Source organism: Carlito syrichta, unplaced genomic scaffold (genome assembly GCF_000164805.1).
Source record: "Carlito syrichta isolate Samal-C Ts95f unplaced genomic scaffold, Tarsius_syrichta-2.0.1 Scaffold314017, whole genome shotgun sequence".
In the NCBI taxonomy this organism is placed as follows: Eukaryota; Metazoa; Chordata; class Mammalia; order Primates; family Tarsiidae; genus Carlito; species Carlito syrichta.
In genome coordinates this window covers 85,408-107,627 of record NW_007258113.1, presented here as the reverse complement: position 1 = coordinate 107,627, position 22,220 = coordinate 85,408, and the positions used below count along the sequence as shown (strand labels likewise).

At 35.8% G+C, this 22,220-nt stretch overlaps 1 protein-coding gene across 1 annotated transcript in view; it reads right to left on the bottom strand.

Moving 5' to 3' along the window:
* LRCH2 (leucine rich repeats and calponin homology domain containing 2) overlaps window positions 1–22,220 on the bottom strand; it is a 110,081-nt gene that overhangs the window by 87,508 nt on the left and 353 nt on the right. The window lies entirely within an intron of this gene.

Here is a 22,220-nt window from a genome sequence, read left to right as displayed (position 1 = left end):
AACAACAAGAAAACAGGAGGCACTACAGCTGTCTTGATGAAACTCTGATGTTGGATGGAGCCTGATGGGAAATGACAACCCCATGGCTCTAGCATCTGCTTTTAGCAGATGCCCTCTGCAAAGACTGGTGATTTCTTGATTCAGTATTCCCTAGAAGGGTGTTGTGCTGTCATTTAGGACAAGATAATAAATAGTCCATAACATTAAGACCCTGTTGAATGAGTAAGATGTATGGGTCAGAATTTCTAAGCTACTTCATGAGGAAGTAAGATATTAACTAAAAGCACAATGATGAGACAAAAAAAAAAAACTTGTAAAGTAGATATTGGAAAAAAGAAAAAATGGTTTAAAGCCAATAATTATGAGCAACAGTAACAAGCAGTTTCACTGACCTGCAGCAACCAATAATGGAAGGCTCATTTTGAGCACAGGCACTTTGAGAAGTGAGGGTGCAAACAAAAACAGATGTGGCAAGAAGAAACCACAGCTGCTAACCAGAGGGCAGATTATATGCATGTTCAGTGAGAAAGGGACTGTGAGTCATGCAACAATTAAGCCACGTGGAAGGACAAGGCTTTAGTTAAGAGAAGGAGGAGGGGCAGCTCTATGCAGAGTTGTTTATAGGAAATTCTATGAAGTTTTCCGTTTCACCAAGAAATAATGACTAATTAATCAGTGTAAGGGCATTCAAATGTCAAAGCGATGTTTAAGATTGGCACTACACTTCAACCCTTATAAAATGTATTATATTATAAATTTGGCATTTTGAATCAATGTAGCATTATTTACCAAATGGTTTTTGAATAACGTTATTGTCTAAAGACAAATAATATTGAGAGTGGAGTAAAGAAAGAAGTTGGTTAGGCAGACAGTTATGGTGGGCTTCCAGTAAGACTTCCCCATTTTACTTGAAGAAACAGAGCTGCAAGGGGCAAGTTTCCGACAAAAGCCACACTCACTCCCTTTTCACTTGCTTTCTCCCTTTCCATGGGTCTTTTCCTGATTGGCCCTTTTTCAATCCTCTCCCAATTGGTCCTTTACACTATGGTACCACTGTTTGGTCCTTACTGCTGACAAATTAGGTTAGTGTATTTTAAATCCCTACTGCCAACCAATCAGTAAGAACCTCCCCATTTGAAACCTATTAAAAAAAAACCCTAACTACAGCGGCCTCAACGGCAACTCTTTTCAGGTCCTCTCTTGCTGCCTAGAGCTTTCCTGTCACCTAATAAATTCCATATCATTCATTCTTTGGTGTCCATGTTCCTCATTCTTCTTGGTCATGAGACAAGAACTCGGGATTCGTCAAGCAAGAGCTGCAACGCTCCTCCGGGGCTGACTTGTCAACCGTTGAGTTAAAAAGAGCTGTAACACCTCTTGGGGTTCTGCGTCCTTGGATGCCACACGGGTCTCAGGCAGGGAGTGTAGTCCCAGTGAGACTTCAACAATATAACCCCATCACATAACTGTTACTAAAATAAAACTCAGATGGGGAAAAAGATAAACATAAAAATGAATCATTAAGAAAAATATTTTAGTGAATAGTCACAATATTAGAATGGGGAAGGATTTTCAAAGTATCATATAAAGAAAGAATTCAAACATGAAAGATTTCTAGGTTTAGCTACATAAAAAGAAAGAAAAACCTGAGTCTATCAAAAAGCAAAGATACCAACAACACATAGATAAAACCTGGCCAAGGACATAAACGGATTCAAAAATGAAAACTATCAATTACCAAGACATATAAAAATGTGTTCAACCTCACTGTCTTCAAAACAAATGTGAAATAAAGATTAATATATTCATTCATCAAATTTCAAGGTTTTTAAAGATATTACTCAGTATTAGCAAGACTATTTTGAATTAGGCATTTCCATATACCATGGCAATACAAAAGGAGATAACTTTTCTGGGATGCATCTTGGCAATATGAATCAAGGTCCTTGAAACTATTCATACATATTGATCCAAAAATTCAATCTCTAGCAATTTTTGAAACCAAACAGAAATACATAAAAAATAATGCATATTTCAGGATTATTTAAAATAGTAAAAAATTAGAAACAATTTAAATGTCCAACAATAGGGTAAAGACTAAAAACAATGGTATACCTTAACATGGATTTTTCTGTAATTTTTAAAAATCATATTACAGACTACATTCCTTAGTATGGGAATATGTTCAAGGGTAATAACTAGGGCATTTAGAATATAAAACTATATATACAGAGTGAATTGTTGCCTTTAAAAATGTACATTTTACAGACTCCTACATAAACTTATAAAGAACTAGGGGTATGTACAAAGGGATGATGTTGAGGTATAAAAGAAATATACAAAAATATTAATATTTATTAAAGTTGATGGTGTGAGGAGTGATTTGTATTTTCTTCTATATGCTCCCATTTTCCAGATTTTCTACAATAAGCAAGCACTGCTTTTGTTATAAGAAAAACACAATAGCACGCTTTTAACAGGTTTGCTTTAATCTTTTGGAAAAACTTTAACAGTTTCACTTTAGTCTCTTTATCTATAGGCACAGCTGCTTAAGGAGACAAGATGGTCCAGCTTGGGTGCCACAAGTAGCCACTGACCCCCTTCCAGATACCAGAAAAATCCAGACCCATGGAAAAACTGTACAGACAAGAGCAGACTGGTGTAGACCAGAGCAGGTGACCCCCCCTCCCGTACTTTTAGCTCACTAACATATCATTAAAATGCTAAAAATCTCATCCCTAAGAGAAAGCCACCGCTATGTTGCACACATGCAATGTATACCTGTTCATGAATTGCAACTGTGCACCTGAAAATCCAACCTGCTCAGGCTTGTATACCTTCCCTGTCTTACACCCAACTCCTTAAAACTTCCATACCTCCCACTGCTCAGAGAGAAGGTACCTTTGAGCATGAGCCCCCATTCTTCATTCTTTGGTCAATGACTAAAACCTGATTGCCTTTCCAATTATACGTTCTTTCTTTGGGCCGATGTAAAGTAGGTAAAGGAAACACATTACCTGTAAAAATAGAAGACTAAGAAAACTGGAAGAGTGGAAGGAGGTAAAGGGTAAGCGATGAGCAATTATCTACTATGGGTACAATGTACACTATTTTGGTGATGGTTACACTAATGGCCCAGATTTCATCACTATGTAATATAACCATGTAATAAAACTACACTTGTACCTCTAAACCTATAAAACTAATAAAAATAAGTAAATAATGATAAAATGTTTCACAAGGTCAAATGAATCCTACCCATATATATCCCATCCATAAGAGTGATAGATGTAGACAGTTATAGGCTAACTATAAGTTGGTATTATATATAATCATCTTATTTTTATGAGGGCACAACTTGGTCTGATACCAATATCTATCACTGTGTTATGTCACATTTTATTGCCATTGTACTATATATACATCACCATTTTTAAAATGCAGCTGGGCAAGGTGGCTCACACCTATAATCCCAGCACTTTAGGAGGGAGAGGCAAGAGGATTGCCTGAGTCCAGGGGTTCGAGACTAGCCTGGGCAACTTGGTGAGACCTTGTCTCTACAATGTTTTAAAAATTAGCCAGGTGTGGTGGCACACGCCTGTGGTTCCAGCTACTTGGAAGGTTGAGGTGGAAGGATCACCTGAGCCCAGCAGGTCAAAGTTGTGATAGCTGTGAGTATGCTACTGCACTTCAGCCTGGGCGACAGAGTGAGATTCCTATTCAAAAAAATTAAGTAAATGAATATATAATAAAAATAAAATAAAATGCAAATTATAATGAAAGTATGAAAAAAGTAAGTATGTAACTTTCAATGTCAAAATATTTTAATATAATTTTTGTTAAAGTCAAAAAATTATAACATCTGAATTGTTATAGTCTGATTAATGAAGTGAGCAACAGCAAAACATGTCATTTTGACCATCTTTAGAACATGTGAATTGATGCATGATTCACCTAATTTTGATCTTTTTGCTAAGGTCAAGGTCAACCAGACATTAAAAATAAAGTAGATCTGTTTATACACTATACTTTTTATTTGCATGCTAAGATACCTTAGTATCTTTGTACTACATGGGAAAGAAAAACTAATGTAATAAAAGAAAGGTCTGCTTTCGTATAACTTTAGTACGCTTTGGATCCCAAACAAAAGTAGTCCTTGAGAGAAGGAGAAAACAAAACAAAAAACATAGAAGTGCAAGCTGCTGTGCTAAAACAAAACAAAACAAAAACAAACAAACAAAAAAACTAATTGTTTTATCTTTCATGTATCCAGATTAAGACTAATTTTACAGCTGCATGCTGTGCCCCTTAAGATAATACTGTATTTAGACAGCAAAAACCATCCTTACTCGAGCTGTTTAATAGTAATGCACTAAATATTGGATCCTGAAATTAAAAGCAATTTACCTTAAATTGACTAGTAACAACATATTAACAAATTTCACAAACTAATCAAAAAAACCCCAATAGTTTATATTTAGTGGTCAAGCGGGTCTACATAGCAGCACAGTGGTATCTGCCACTAAGACCAAATGGATTCAGAAAATGTATTGCTAACACAGAGAAAGCATAATCAGCAGGGTATCAGCTTCCGATGTCCCCAGTCCTACAAAACCAAACTGGAGGGACCAAATAAAAGGCAAACATGCATAGTGAGTTGCTCTGCTATTGAAGAGTCAACTCTAGATGAGAGCTATGATTTTAAAATCGCAGCTGTGCCTGATGTCCCATGTCTCATCAGAATGAAAGGAGATAATAAACTGCCTTGGGGCAGCCTCCCACAAAATAGGGAGGTGAATAAGAAATGTCCTCATGACAGCTCCTCACAAGTCTGTCTATCTTGCCACGTACCAGGGAGGATCCAAGGATATTCCCTCAAGACTTGAGTTAGATGGTGCTTGAGCCTTGCCTATGTGGCCTAGGTGGAGACATGCAAGATGAACAAGGCACCATGGTGGAACCATTCTCCTACGGTTTATAATCACACAAATAGTACAGGAAGTTGGTATACCAAACTGTCACATTCCACATAATTTTCAATTTAAAAATTTGATAAGCATCTACTATTAACTGTTGTAGAGAGGTATAACACTGAACCAAATACAATGAAGAATTTAATATACAGAATGCATTATCTGTTCTGAAGAAGTTTAAATTCCTCTAGGGGGAAGCAATATAAAGCCAAGAGCACAATTGTATCTGGTTGTATATTCACATTAAACAGTAACTTAAATAACTAATAGAGTGGCAACAAAGTCACTACACTCAAAGAACTCTAAGATGAACACAAAGAGAAATACAAACCAATAACATGTTTTTTCAATTTTGCAATGCATATTTTCTTCTAGTGCTAACATTTCTGAAATCTGTGTATCCATTTACTGTAGTAGTGGGGTTTTTTCCAAAAATTATTAAATTGATGGTGTATGCTACAATGGAGGAAATATACTCACTGCAATAAAAATTAACAATTGCTATAATAGGTATAGAGTAATCACTGTATGTGGAGGAGGAGGAGAAAGGGAAAAAAATAAAGAAAGGCCTGATCTAGGATAGAAAGAATTAACAGAAGTTCATAAGGGAAAGAAGGAGAAGGATATTAATAACGGGGGGGGGATGGAGACATAAAACAGAATGATGCTTTCAAGGAACAGCTCATAGGCTAGAATGCAGAGTTTGGAAGCAGTATGAGACTAAACTAAAGTGCAGGTAAGCCAGGAAAGCAAGGTGGATTCATCTTGTATTGAAAAACCAATCAATATAATAGACCATATTAATGCAATAAAAGGCAAAACCATATGATCAACTCAATAGAACAGAAAAAGCATTTGACAAAATCCAACACCCTCCTATGATTAAAAAAAAAAGTTTTTTAAACTTGGTATGGAAGGGAATTTCTTCAATTGATGAAGACCATTTACTAAAAATCAGAGCTAACATCATATTTAATGGTCAAAGATGAACACATTACCCCTAAATTTAGGAATAAGACAAGAATGTCCACTCCTCATATCTACTTAACATTGTTGAAAACTAGAAATTCTAACCAGAACAGTCAAGCAAGAAACAGAATAAAAAGGTACCCAGACTTGAAAGGAAGAGGTAAAACTATCTCTATTTGCAGATGACATGACACAGAAAATCCTAACGAATCCGTTAAAAAAGTATTACAATAAATAAGTTTAGAAAAGTTGAAGCATACAAGATCGCCATATAAAAATCAATTGTATTTCTACACACTAGCAATGAATAATCCAAACACAATTTTTTTTAAATTACAATTATAATAGTATAAAAAAATAAAGTATGAAAACTACAAAATATTGTTGAAAGAAATTAAAGAGGATATAAATAGTACATGAAATGACATCCCCTATTCATGGATTATACAATTTAATTTTGATACAATGGTAAAATTCCCCCCAAAATGACCTAGAGATTCAGCACAAGTCTTATCAAAGTCCCAAACATCATTTTGCATTTTCTGAAGAAACTGACAAGCTGATCCTAAAATTCATGGAAATGCAAGGATCCCAGAATAACCAAAACGATCTTGAAAACGGACAATGTTGGAAGACTCACACCTCTCCGTTATAAAACATACTACACAGCTACAGTAATCAAGACATTGCTTTGTGGTACTCCGATAAGGATGGACATATAGATGAAATAGAATTAAGAATCCAGAAATAAACCTCTACATTTATAGTCAATTGATTTCCAACAAGAGTGAAAAAACAATTGAATGAAGAAAGAATGATCTTTTCAAAAAATGGTGCTGGACAATTGGATAGCCACATGCAAAAGAATGAAGCTGAACCCTGATCTCACACCATACACGAAAATCAACTCAAGTAAATAATAAAGCTAAACTTAAGAGCTAAAAGTATAAAAGTCAGAAGAACACATAAGGATAAATCTTTCTTACCCTGGGTTAGGCAATGCTTTTTGAGATAAGACACCAAAAGCACAAGCAACATAAGAAATAAATAGATAAAATGGGTGACATCAAAATGTTTAAATTTGTGTTATAAAGTACATAATCAACAGAATAGGAAAGAAATGCTTATAAACCATATATCTGATAAAAGGCTTGAATACAGAATTTGTTTAAAAAAATCTTACAATGCATGACTGTAATGAAAAGACAACCCAATTAGTAAATGAGCAAAGGGTCCGAATATACACTTGTCTTATGAAGATATATAAATGATCAATAAGCACAAACCATAATGAAATATTACCTCATACCCACTAGGATGGCTATAAACAAAAAGATAATAACAAGTGTTATTGAGGATGTAGAGATATTGGAAATCTTCACACACTGTTGATTGGAATAGAAAACAGTATGGCCACTTTGGAAAATAATTTGGCATTCTCTCAAAATGTTAAACATAGAATCACCATATGACCCAGCAATTCCACTCCTATTTATATACCCAAGAGACATGAAGACATATAGCTACACAAAAACCTTGTACATGAATGTTCATAGTAGCATTATTTATAATACTCATAGTATTATATACCCAAATATCCATCAACTGATGAATGAATAAATAAAATGTACAATGGAATATTATTCAGACAGAAAAAAATTAAGTGATGATACATGCTACAGTATAAATGAACTCTGAAAACATAGTAAATGAGAAAAAGTCATAAAAGGCCACATACTGTATGAATCAATTGATATGAAATGCACAGATGAGGTAAATCTATAGAAACAGGAAGTAAATTAAAAGGCTGCCTAGGGTTAGATGAGGTGGGGAGGAGGCAAGAAGAATAGGATGGGATTTATGTGTACAGAGTTTTTCTGAGGATGATGAAAATATTCTAAAATTAAATCGTAGTGATGGGTGCACAGCTAATAGTCAATAAACAATACACTTTAAATAGGTGAATGTTTGGTATGTGAATTCTCTCAATTGTTAAAAAGAAAAGAAATAGGTATAGGGGCCAAGGCCCATGGCCTCTTACAGGTCCTTTGAATCATTGATATAAGGAAGACTGCATAGGAGAAAAGACATACAAATATGTTTACTGTGTATGAGTAGACACAAGAATCTTCATAATGAAGACCCAAAGATGCAAGGGAAGTTGCCTGTTTTTATGCTTGGATTCAACAAAATATGGACAGTCATTGTAGAAATACGACTAGACAAAAAGGGTATGATCTAATGCTAATATACTGAGTGGGGAAACCAGCAAGGTCTATTTGTCCAGTCTTCTTGGCCTCTCTGAGCATACATTCCTTCCTTCTGAGCATGGGGCAGGATCCTGTCTAAACTGGAGATCTTATGACCTACAGTCAAACAACATGTGTCATTTAATTTTTTATGATCAGTTTTTACACAGAAAGGTGGAGGGTAAGTTAAAGTAATATGTTTAGGTTTTATGGTTGGCTTTGGGGAAAATGCATTGTTTCCTAAGCCCCAACATACATAATGATAGATCTAAAGAAAGATGATCCATATGTTAAAACATGAAAATGAACCTCTACCTCACACTATATATAAAATTCAATTCCATATTGATTAAGAACTTAAACATCAAAAACAAAACTTTAAAACTCTTAGTAAAAAATACAGGTGAATATATTTTACACATTCTTAAACAGACACAAAAATCACTGACTATCAAATTCAAGACTGACAAATTTGAATATTTAAAATTTAGAACATATGCTCATCGAAAAACCCTTAAAAAAACAAAAAGTCAAATTGTAAACTAGAAGATATTCACAATATACAAAACTGGCAAATGATTAGTACAACTAATAGAATTATGTAAGAAAAGGACAAACAATAGAAAGTGGGTAAAATAAATGAAAAGTTATTTCACTGTATAGAAAACACATATGGCCAGCAGACATTTGAAGAAATGTTAACATCTTTGGTGATCAGGGAGATTTAAATCAAGAAAGACTTCATTGAAATACCATTTTAAACTCATTTGGCCAAAATTCTTAAATCTGACAATACCATATATTGGCAGGCACATGGATTCATAGGATCTCCTATACATGTCAATGGAAATGTAATTTGTAAGCCAGTTTGAACATTGACATACCATATAACCCAGCAATTTCATTCCTAAGGATGTACACAAGAGAAATATTCACACATGTACAACAAGAGACATATAATAATGCTGACAGCAGCACTATACACAGAGAAAAAAGAAGAAACAAATGCAAATGACCATTGGTGAGAAAATGATAAAGTGTAGTAGATCCACACAATGAAAGACAATGCAACCATTCAAAAAATGAACTACACTTTTATACAACAATTTGGATGAATCTTAACAATTTAATTTTAATAAAAATCACCACAGTTAAATAAAGTACAGTATATACAGTATACATTAGTTTTAGAAAAACTTCTTTTAATGTTCAAAACAAGAAATAAGGAAAAAGATTTTGAAATGTTGCCCCTTTAAATAAGGAAACAGCATTCCGCAGAGTGACAGGAAACTGGCTACTGGCTTGAAGGTATTTTAACAACAAGTGACAATCAAATTTGCATATTGGACAGTGGTTTGGCTAAATTGTGGAGGACTAACTGAAGGTGAAGCAAACTTGAGACAGTGAGATCATTTAGGAAACTACTGATAGGTCCAGTTAAATGTGAGGAAGGGAACCTGAACAACAACAATGGCAGTGAGAACAGACAGGAAAGAAACAGATCTGAGAGCTATTCAAGGAGCTATAACCAGTGGGCCTTGCTTCCTAACTAGATAGAGAAGGTGAAGAAAAGGGAAGAGTTGAGAATAACTCCCAAGTTTCAGACCTGGGTGACAAGAGGGCCCAGGGTCAATAACAAGCATTCATTATTTGACATATTGAGTTTGAGGAGACAATGGAATATCAATATTTATACAGTTTCCTTTCTCTATGTATAACTATAATAAAATCTAACGTCCTCTCCTTCAAGGCCAATCCTCAATCTTCTTTATAAAGCCCCTCCTGCTGTTCCAACAACCCAATCTAATCTCATCTCTCCCTCTTTGAACCGACGTGGAATTCTGCTTTCATTTATGACATTTATCTCACTCTAACCCAGGGTTTCCCAATCCTGGCACCACTGATATTTTGGACCAGATAAGTCTTTGTTGGATGGAGCTTTTTCACTGTAGGCTGCTTGGCACCATCACTTCCCTCTACCCACTAGATGTCGGTAGCAATCCCCAAATTGTGACAATCAAAAATGTCTCCAGCCAGGTACCTTGGCATGTAGTCCTAGCTACTCAGCAGGCTGAGGCAGGAGGATCACTTGAGCCCAGGAGTAAGAGCCTGTGATCAGTTACTGTATTCCAGCCCAAGCAACAAAGCCTGGCAGCATAGCAAAATCTCATCTCTTAAAAAAAGTCTCCAGATACTGCCAAATATCCCTGAAGGCAACCTCCACTCCCCTACCTCTCACCTCACCAGTGAGAACCATTGATCTAGGCTATGTAATAAGAATCTGAGTTCTTATTTTATTACTATCATGAAATCATAAATTTCTTGGAAGCAGCAACTTTACAACCATTATACAATATCAATGACAAATTCATTTTTATATACTCATTAAGATAGATTAAGGACACAGTTACCAATGTCCAACTTACTATTTCTAATTCACAAATATTTTTAAATGTAATTATTTATCACTGGCACAGACATCCCCAGCAAATTAGCCCAAAATTTTAAGGACTTGCATATTGCAATTATTTTTTTAAGAGGTGAAAAATATCTCGACTACACATACTAGATTCTCTTAGGAATACAAACATTAACAAAGCCACTTTTGAGTGAAATATATTTTGAGTGACAAAAGATGCCTTATGCTATCAAAAATTTTAAAAGATACAGAAGGTCCCTATATGATGATAAAAGGTTAAATCCATCAACAAGAAATAATCATCCTAAACATATATGCACCCAACATAGGAGTGCCAACTTTCATAAAGCAGCTTCTAGGTAAACTTAAAAAAGATATTGACTCTAACACTATCATAGCTGGGGACTATAATATCCCACTCACAATCCTAGACAGATCATCGAGACAAAAACCAGCAAGGAAATCTGGAACCTCAATGTGACCCTTGACCAAATGGACTTAATTGATACCTATAGAACACTCCACCCAACAACCATGGAATATACATTCTACTCATCACCCCATGGAACATACTCTAAGATTGACCACATCCTTGGCCATAAATCAAGCATAAGCAAATTTCATAAGATTGAAATTCTGCCATGCACCTTCTGAGACCACAGTGGAATAAAAATAAATATCAACACCAACAAAGTTCCCCAAAAACTCACAAAGACATGGACACTACACAGCATGATGCTAAGCAACTCCTGGGTCAATGTGGAAATCAAAACAGAGATTTAATGATACCTGGAAACAAATGAAAATGAAGAAACATCTTACCAAAACCTCTAGGATGCTATGAAATCAGTAGTAAGAGAGGAATTCATATCTCTACAAACACACATGAAGAAAATGGAAAGATCACAAGTTAACAGTCTAACAAGACACCTAAGGAACCTGAAAAAGCAAGACCACCACAACCCTAACTTCAGCAGAAGAATTCAGATCACCAAAATAAAAACCCAAATCTGGGACATAGAAGACAAAAAGATAATACCAAAAAATAAAAATAAAAATCAATGAAACAAAAAGCTGGTTCTTTGAAAAAATAAAAAAGATTGATGGTCCCCTAGCTAGACTGACAAGAAAAAGAGAGAAAAAGTTCAAATAAACGCAATCAGAAACACAACAGATGAAGCCACAACTGACCCTGAAGAAATACAAAAGATTATCAGAGACTACTATGTACGTGTGTATGAAAACAAACTTGAAAACCTAAAGGAAATGGAGGACTTTCTGACATTATACAACCTTCCCAGGTTGAAACAAGAATAAATCAAGACCCTAAATAGACCAATAACAATCCAAAAAATTGACTACGTCATAAGAAAACTACCTACCAAAAAAAAGCCCTGGACCAGATGGCTTTCCAGCAGAATTCTACAAAAATAAAAGGAGGAACTGATACCAATCCTATTGAAAGTATTCCAGGAGATTGAGAAAGATGGAACTCTCCACAAATCATTTTACAAAGCTAACATCTCATTGATATCCAAACCAGAAAGATCCAACAAAGAAAGAGAACTACAGGCCAATATCCTTGATGAACTTCATGCTAAAATTCTCAACAAGATCCTAGCAAACCAGATTCAACAACACATATCAAAAATCATCCACCACAACCAAGTAGGCTTCATCTCTAGGATGCAAGGTTGTTTCAACATTCGTAAGACCATAAACATAATTAAATACATCTACAGACATGAAAACAAAAACCACATGATTATATCGTTAGATGCACAAAAAGCTTGTGATAAAATTCAGCACCCCTTCTTGATAAAAACCCTCAAACATCTAGGCATAGATGGAACATACCTCAAAATACTAAGAGCCATCTACGAGAAACCCACAACTTGCATACTGCTAAACAGATAGAAATTGGAACTATTTTTCCTGAAAACTGGAACAAGACAAGGAAACCCACTCTCACCCATCCTGTTCAACATAGTTTTGGAAGTCCTAGCCAGAGCAATCAGAGAAGAGAAGACAATCAGGGGTATCCAAATAGGAAAAGAGGAAGTCAAGTTATCTCTCTTTGCAGACAACATGATTCTATACCTCAAAAACCCGAGAGAATCTGTCAAAAACCTCGTTGCACTGAAAAAGGACTTTGGCAAAGTCTCAGGGTAAAATAAATGTGCAAAAGATAATCACATTTCTATACACCAATAATAAACAAACAGAAACCCAAATAAAAAGCACAATTCCATTCACAATAGCCACACACACACAAAAAAGAAGTACCTTGGCATCTTCCTAACCAGAGATGTGAAAGACCTTTACAATGAAAACTACAAAACACTGCTCAAAGAAATCAAAGATGACACAAACAAGTGGAAAAATATTCCATGCTCATGGATTGGAAGAATCAACATTGTTAAGATGTCCACCCTACCCAAGGTAATCTACAGATTTAACGCAATACCCATCAAATTACCAGCAACATTCTTCTCAGACCTAGAAACAACAATACAGGAATTCATATGGAAACATAAACGACCAAGAACAGCCAAAACAATCCTTAGCAAAAAAAAAAAAAGAAAAGAAAAGAAAAGAAAAAAAGCAACAGGTATCAAACGCCCAGACTGTAAAGTTTATCATAAAGCTAAAATAATCAAAACAGCCTCGTATTAGTACAAGAACAGGCATATAGACCAATGGACTAGACCTGAGATTCCAGAAGCAAAACCTCAATTTCTAAACCAACTCATCTTCAACAAAGTCTCCACCACCAACCAGTGGGGAAAGGAGAACCTATTCAGTAAATGGTGCTGGGAAAACTGGCTGACCACATGCAGAAGATTGAAACAGGACCCATATCTATCCCCATACACAAAAATCAACTCTAAATGGATCAGAGACCTAAACGTAAAACCTCAAACTATAAGAACCTTAGAAAATGCAGGAGACATTCTTATGGAAATTGGAACTGGCAACCAATTTCTGATCAAAACTCCAAGTGCCCATGCCATAAGTGATAAGATAGACAAGTGGGACCTTATCAAACTGACAAGCTTCTGCAAATTTAAAGAAACCATCAAGAGAGCAGGGAGACAGCCCACAGACTGGGAAAAAATATTTGCCAACTGTATGTCTGACAAAGGCCTAACATCTAGGATCTACAAGGAACTCAAGCATGCTGAAAAGCAAAAACACAAACAGTCCTAATACAAAGTGGGCAAAAGATATGAATAGACACTTCTCAAAAGACATACGAGCAGCCAACAGATAAATGAAAAACTGTTCAGCCTCACTAGTCATCAGACAAATAGAAATTAAAACTACACTGAGATACTACCTAACTCCAGTCAAAATGGTCATCATCAATAACTGAAAAAATAACATGCTGGAGAGGATGTGGCGAAAAGGGAACACTTCTACACTGTTGGTGGGAGTGTAAACTAGTACAGCCTCTGTGGAAAACAGTGTGGCAATTCCTAAAAATTATAAAAATCAACCTTCATATGACCCCACAATGCCCCTACCGGGAATATAGAAGAACTCAAATCACTCTATAAAAAAGATACCTGCACACATATGTTTATCGCAGCATTGTTCACAATAGCAAGAACATGGAACAAACCATGCTACCCATCAAAAGAAGACTGGATAAAAAATGTGGTACATATACACAATGGAATACTACTCAGTCATAAAGAAGAACAAAATCATGAACTTTGCAGCAACCTGGATAGACTTAGAGTCTATAATACTGAGTGATTTTTCACAGAAACAAAGAACTGAGTATCACATGTTCTAACTCATAAGTGGACCTTGAACAACTATCTTAATACTGTAAGAAAAGTATTGACAGTAGTGAGAAACTGCGGGAATATAGGGGGGCAGGGAGCTGGGATTGGCAGTAGTGGGAAACTGCCTGAGGAAGGGGAAGCACACCTTATCAACAAGGGTACCTGCATAATGAATATTTGTATACCTAACCCTGAATTGTGAATTGTACCCAACAATTTTAAAATTAAAAATTAAAAAAAAAAAAAAAGAAACAAAGAACTGAGTACCACATGTTCTCACTCATAAGTGGACCTTGGACAATTATCATAATATTATAAGAAAGGGATTGGCAGTATTGGGAAACTGCCTGGGGAAGGTGGGGATGAGATTGGCAGTAGTGGCAGACTGTGGGGGGTGGGGGAGGGGCGCACACCTCATCAACAGGTGTATCTGCACAATGATCATTTGCATACCTAACACTGAATGTACCCCACATCTTCAAAAGAAAAAAAGAACAAAAAAGTAGTGAAAAATATCTCAACTACACATACTAGATTCTCTTAGGAACATAATCATTAACAAAGCCATTTTTAAGTGAAATTCAAATTCTCAAGTGTTTTAGAATTGATTAGTTTCCATACAGTTCAAATAAAAGTTTATGCCACAGTTATTTTATATCTGTCTCTTGTCACCTTGAATCTCTAATATTCTACTGAAAGACACTAAAGTTATTAACTTAAATACAAAGTGAAAACAATCTTTATCACAAATTATAAAAGAGTACACAGAATAAACAGCATCTACAAAAAGAAAAGAATTTACTTTCTTATTTGAAACAGAACTTTCCTTGAAATAGTTTGATATAAAAAATACATCAGAAAAAATCCATTGCTGAATTATCCATTAGAGTTCATTGACTGGTATTCTTTAAGTGGAATGTTACCGATTTATTTGAAACAGGAGAAATGTAGAGATTAAAAGTTAAAGTTAGACTTTTAGCAGACTGCATGCACTGGTTGAAAGTGAGACTAAGAATAAACCTAAAGTGTTATTAAACTAACTTATACAGGTCATTTTTATAATATTAAATGGCTTCCTGCTGTGTAAGATACTTTCTCCTTATAAAAGAGAAGCAGGCAACCCTTTTTGAAACTTTCCAGATAACTGATTATAAGAGTATTACAATGCTTTAAGAAGTACCTAAATACACCCAAAGTGTAGCGAAAAAGAGAAGACTAAAAGTTACCCCTTCTAGGTCATGATGATAACCAGCTTCTGCAGATTGGGGGGGGGTGCATCACACAGTTGAAGCATCTCTCAGAGTGGGCTATTGGTCTGGGCTGGGAGAATGATATGGCCTTTTGCAAAGTTTCACTGTATGCCTTGGAGCGTAAACACATACCACCTCCCAGCAAATCAATTTTGTAAGTCCTTAATTATTTTCATTGGTACAAAGTGTCTCTAACATTACTTCTTACATTGTTAACGAAGTTCTGGACCTTGTCTGTCTTTAGGCTTTTGATGCCAAAAAAAATGCTCCAGAGTTTATATCACTAATAATCTAAATTGAAATATTAAATTTCAAACCTTAAGCAAAGTATTCCACTAGCCCCAATTTTAAAATATCCCAACAAATCACTTTTGTCCTTATACCTGTTATGTAGCAAATACCAAACCTAACTCTTCATGAAGCTTTCCCAAACTATATCAACCCCAATAAAATTAAGCCTTATACTATATTTCCATATCTCTTATTTTAACAGTATTGAAGCACACTACTTTGAACACTGTTATATGCTATAATGTAATTCTTTTCTAATTGTTATAAATATTACTGTACACATTCAACTATTTTATAAACCCTTCAAGTATAAGAACAATGCTATTAGCCATAACCATGTTTCCAAAATTAAAGTTCAATAAATGCTTGTTAATGAACCTATTCAAAAACCATCAGAGAGGCATAATAAGTTATGCAAGTACAAAACAAAACACATATCACAAAAAATTATATAATCTATGAAGTTAAATAAGCATTTGTTTTTTCAGAATAACCTATTTATTAGCATAGTGTGTATTTTAATAATAGATCTGCTACAATGAGAGGATGTTTTACAGTAGAAATAACGATGAGATAGTGCTAGAGTTGGAAAATCTAGGTCTGATTCACATTCTGCCATAGACTCACCACTGAACTTTGGACAAAACACCCTTTCTCAACCACACGGAGTAATTACTATATATTCTGCCAAGCTCACAAAGTTATTATTAGTACACAATAGGATAATATATATGAAAGTGCTTAGAAATATAAAGAATGGTATAAATGGTATTATTTTAATGATGAATGTACCCTCCAATTTAATACAACATTTTGTTTTAAAATGTGAACTTGCAAAAGGAAGAAATCAAGGGGCAACTATCTGTGCTATAGAATTCATTACCGAATAAAATAAATCACTGCAAGGTTCAACAACTCAAATTCCATCTACGGCAATTAAAATGAGTCAACTGCCAAAAATGCACTTCACATTCAATTTTTCAGGAAGACATTTATTACATAAAGCAAGGAAGATATTTGAATAAGGCCACAAAATCACAATCATGAGCTCATTCTACTAAATGTACTGAGAAGATCTTCACCTATGTAACAAAATCAGGTGCTATATTTATCTGGCTCCATTTTACAACCCGATACAATGTACTATGCCCACAATTGAAGAGGTGAACCAGCATAAGTAGGAAATACTAGAGTTGACTTCTGGTTTATAGGAAAACATGTGATTATCCAGGATACAGCACAATCTAATGTATGTAAGAATTGCTAAATCTGTTTCACAGACCTACTGCTCACGTACATAAACAGGTATAAAGAAGCAGAGGAAACAGATGTAAGTAGACTGAAACATATCCACTTATTTGCAGCACTGGTGACAGAGTAAACTATAAAAGGTTTCGGGAATTATTTAGGTAATCATTAAATTTATTTTCACATCAACAAATTATCATAGATTCAGATGGACCAAAAAGTTCCAGGCAATTTCCCTTCTTCTTGCCAAATTTACCTACAGACCATCTCAAAGGAGATATTAGAGCAAGAGTCAGCTGCTTTAATGAAATGGGTTGCCAATTTTCTGATCTCTGTTTTTATGTCCTTCTGTGGGTAAAAATTTTAATCAAGGAGTATCCTGAAGGCAAATCTACTCAAAAAGGTCATGTGCACAAACCACCAATTGGAGATTCAAGTAAATTAGCAAACTTCCCCTTTTAATCTCCTAGAAAGCATATCATAATCATAATCATTTAGCTTTGCAGAGGGAAAAAGGGAAAGAAAAGGAGAAAAGTATAATGAGGGCAAAGACAGGGGGCAGGTGAAGATGAGACACTAGAAATGCAGGAAGAGCCGGGCTCGGTGGCTCAGCCTGTAATCCCGCGCCTTTGGGAGGTTGAGGTGAGTGGATTGCCTGAGCACGCGGGTTCGAGATCCGCCTGGGCAACGAGACCTCATCTTTACAATAAATCAAAAAATCAGCCAGGCGTGGTAGCGCATGCCTGTAATTCCAGCTACTTGGAAGGCTGAGGCGGAAGGATCGCCGGAGCCCAGCAGGCGAGGTTGTGGTGGCCGGGAGCGGCCACTGCACTCCAGTCTGGGCGACAGAGTGAGACTCCAACTCAAAAAAAAAAAAAAAAGAAATGCAGAAAGAGGTAAAAAGACACCAAAGATAAACTTTGCCAATAGCTGCCTACTATCCATTTTCTGTCATAGAAAGCCTGTTAACAGGAAACTAGATTTTGCTCTTGCATGTTTTAAGGGTACTATTTTCTTTCTTTCTTTCTTCCTTCCTTCCTTCCTTCCTTCCTCCCTCCCTCCCTCCCTCCTTCCTTTCTTTCTTTCTTTCTTTCTTTGTTGGAGTCTCACTCTGTGGCCCAGGCTGGAATGCAGTGGCATGATCACGGCTACCGCAGCCTGGATCTATTGGGCTCAGACTATCATTCCACCTCAGTCCTCCAAGTAGCTGGAATTACAGAAGCCTGCCACCACATCTGGCTAATTTTTTAAATGTATTGTAGACACACAGTCTCACAATATTGCCCAGGCTGATCTCGAACTCCTGGGCTCTGGCAATCCTCTTGCCTTGAGCCTCCCAAAGTGCTGGAATTTCAAGCATGAACCACCGCGCCTGGTGGTTATCACAGAAACAAAAAACTGAATAGTGTATGTTCTCATTCATAAGTGAGCACTAAACATTAGACACATGGCACGAGGATGGGAACAACAGACACTGGGCAATGCTAAAGGAGGGAAGGAGGGAAAGAGGGAAGGAGAGGGGGGAGGGAGGGGAAAGGAGAGACAAGGGACATAAAACCATCCATCGGGTATCATACCCACTACTGGGGGTGGGGGTGCTCATCAGAAACCCAATCCTTATTTTCATGCAATATACTTATGCAACAAATCCTCACATGTACTCCACGATTCTAATTTTTTTTAAGTTGATCTCATAGAAGTTGAGAGTAGAATGGTGGTTATCAGAGACTATGGTAGTTAGGAGGGAGAGCAGGCTAGGGAGATGGTCAAAGGATACATAATTACAGTTAGATAGGAGGATTAAGTTCAAGAGATCTATACACCATGGTGACTACAGTTAATGACTATATATTGTATTCTTGAAAAATGCTGAGATTAAATATTGTGTTCTCACCACACAAATGATAACTATGTGAGGGCATGCATTTGTTAATTAGCTAGATTTAACCATTCCCAATGTATATATACTTCAAAACATTAAGTTATACAAGATAAGTACATACTACAATGTTATGTCTATTTAAATAAATAAATTTTAAAAAAGAAATATAGATTCCTAGTAAGATTCTAGTCAAAATATGACAAAAAATGAGTCTCTGCCTCACACAAATTTATCAAAAAGAACACTGAACTTAAAACTTGAGCACTTAGTCCCTAGTTTTGGTTTTGCCCCTCTTGACAAGCAGCTTTAATGTTAATCACTAAACTTTTATCAATGTTCTCATTCACTCAACCAACAAATATTTCTACAGTGCCTTAAAAATTAGTTATTTTAGGGTTTCTCAACCCTGACTACACATTGGAATCACCTGGGATTTTTTTTTTTTTTAGTACCTTGGCCCCTGAGATTCTGATTTAATTGGTTTAGAGTAGGGCCTGGGCCCAGGTCAAAAACAAAAATAAAAAAATTCTCTTGCAATTTTACTGTGCAGTTAGCTAGAGTGGAGAACCACTAATCTATTTCATCTTAAGAATATGTAAGGAACTGCAAAATAATGCAAAAAGATCTCCCCATTTCTTTTGGAATATATCAATTTTCCCTTATCCGATATTGTTTGGCTCAGATTCTCAATACCTCCCACCTAGATTAACATAATAAATTCTTAGTTGTTTTTCCTTCCTCCAGTATCTTTCTGATTCAACAAACCATTATATGTTTGTCTAATTAAACAGTTTAGTTCTGAAACACTGTCCCACTGAGATTAATTTTAAGTATAATTCTACTACCAAAAAGACCATTTCATATACTGTGTGTACATGTATATGTGTATGTTCATGTGTGCATATGTATAATTTCAAACATACTCTAGTTTTCTTCAATTCCAGTGTACCCACCTTCATTTACACATAATGAATATTAGGCTCTTTACATTAGAAAATACCACCCTTAAAAATTTCATGGCTGAATTTTGTCAAAAAAAAATGGCAGATAACTCACCCACAGATATCTCATTTAAATAAAAGAAGAGCAGCCCAAGATCTTTTTTACTCTATTTGATTTTAAAATGTCCCCACAAGAAACAAGCAATCAACTGAAAAGAAAAAATAAAATGAAGTTTATGATGAATTAATGTTTACCACGAATAAATATGGTTCTGGTTTGTGCTGAAGTTTGCCTCAGAAAACCAACTGAAGGCTTAAAAGGCAAAGGTTATAACCACATAAGATGATATGCATATTTATGAAAAATGTTATCAAATACATTAAAAGGAATATATAATGAGATGACTGAACAAATATATGGCTTATTCTCCGCCTTTTAAGGGGCTCTCCATCTTCTCGGGGACAGCAAGATAGAAACATAAAAAGAAAATAAAGCTAGCATTGCCAAGTAAGTGGTAAAGACAATAAGTGCCACGGTAATTCAAAGAAATAGGAGACTGCTGTGGACTAAGGAAGCTGGAGACAGCTTCTTGGAAGAGTTAGATCATGAACAAAATTAAATAGGTGGAGAAAATAGGTAGAAATCCTAAGCATGCAGATGATCTTGTACAAAGATGAGGCAGAACTGCACAACATATATCTGAGAGAGAGGGAGTTCACCTAGTTAGAAGATAGTGTTCCACGTAGGAGTGTCTGGGGAGATATGGCTGCCATAATAAATTGGAGCTGGACAGTGAAAGCCCTGAATGCTAACCTAGGATGCTTAAACTTTGTCCTGCAGATAGAAGGACCCTTTACAGGTTATAAAAAACACAAGCAAAAAAAAAAAAAGATACACACCAAGTAGTATAATATCTTGCCAGTAGTCATGAATATGTGAACATATTATCTAAGAAACCTATTCAGAGTGAAGGAGTAAATACTTAAACATGCTTTCCAAAATACACAATCAGTGATTGATTAAGTATTCATAATTCTTAAGATAACTATTAAGAGAATCACTGGGTGGAAAGCTTCAATTTTAGGTTTTCCTCCTGTCTCCACCCTGCTCCAACACACATACCTTGATTTAATATCTAAAAACTAGAAATTGTCCTGTTCTGAAAATAAGAGGTCTGTTACTACTACTCACTGTGGGTGAATTTACTTGCTATATTTTGTCAAAATCCCTATACTGCATCTACTGAAATAATTCTGTCCAGGATTTATTTCAGCTAAGCAGGTACAAACAGGCACGTAAATAACAAATTTAAAGACTATGAAAAGCGAAGAATCTTTTCATCAAACCAAAACATATCTAAAATAATGCAGCACTGGTTTATAAGAAAGAGAGTGTGTTCCTAACAAAAAAAAAAAAGCTAGCCACAACAAAGACTACCAGACAGTATATGAAGAACATTACAATAGCCAATTTCTCATCCAAAATGATAAGCCATTAATCCATAACTCCATAAGGAATGGAGTTAATTTTTTTCTCAAAAATGTCCTTAAAATTTGTGGCTTTCTGCTATAAAAATTTAGACTCTGAGATAACTCAAAGCAAGGATTATCTTTCCCCTGGTAACTAGACGTGTAAGTGATTGATGATTTAATTTGCCACTGAAGCAAATACTAATTTAGCCACCACTACCTTCTCTACGCCAAGAAAATGAAAAATCTGTCTTTAAAGGCATACGTGACAAGAAAGAAGCCAAGAATATCCCAGGATGATTAAACCACACACAAAATAAGAACACAGGGAAACCATGGCAATACTGTTGTTGTCCTCTGAAAAGGGATATGCCATTCTTGCAGACACGTATGCCTTTAAGGAACATGCAGAGATTGTAATTTTATGTATTGTCTGGTTTGGTTTGGTTTTTATTCCGGGGAAAGATGGGAACATCCAAGAGTGTTTAAAGAAGTGCATTAGGAAGGTGTCAATACCTCCCTCCCACCCTTGCTGGGGAAACTCGCTTTAATAACAATGCTCTTTTCACCCCGAACATGCCACCCCGTTTCCACACATCCTTCGGGCAGCAATTCTCCCTCCCCTAACGCCTGCTTTGCCCCTCACGTTCAGGAGAACCGGCTGCTTCGACTTTGTTAGTGTCGCCGCCCCCGCGCACCCGCCCAGAGCAGCAGAGTCCAACAACGCAGCCACG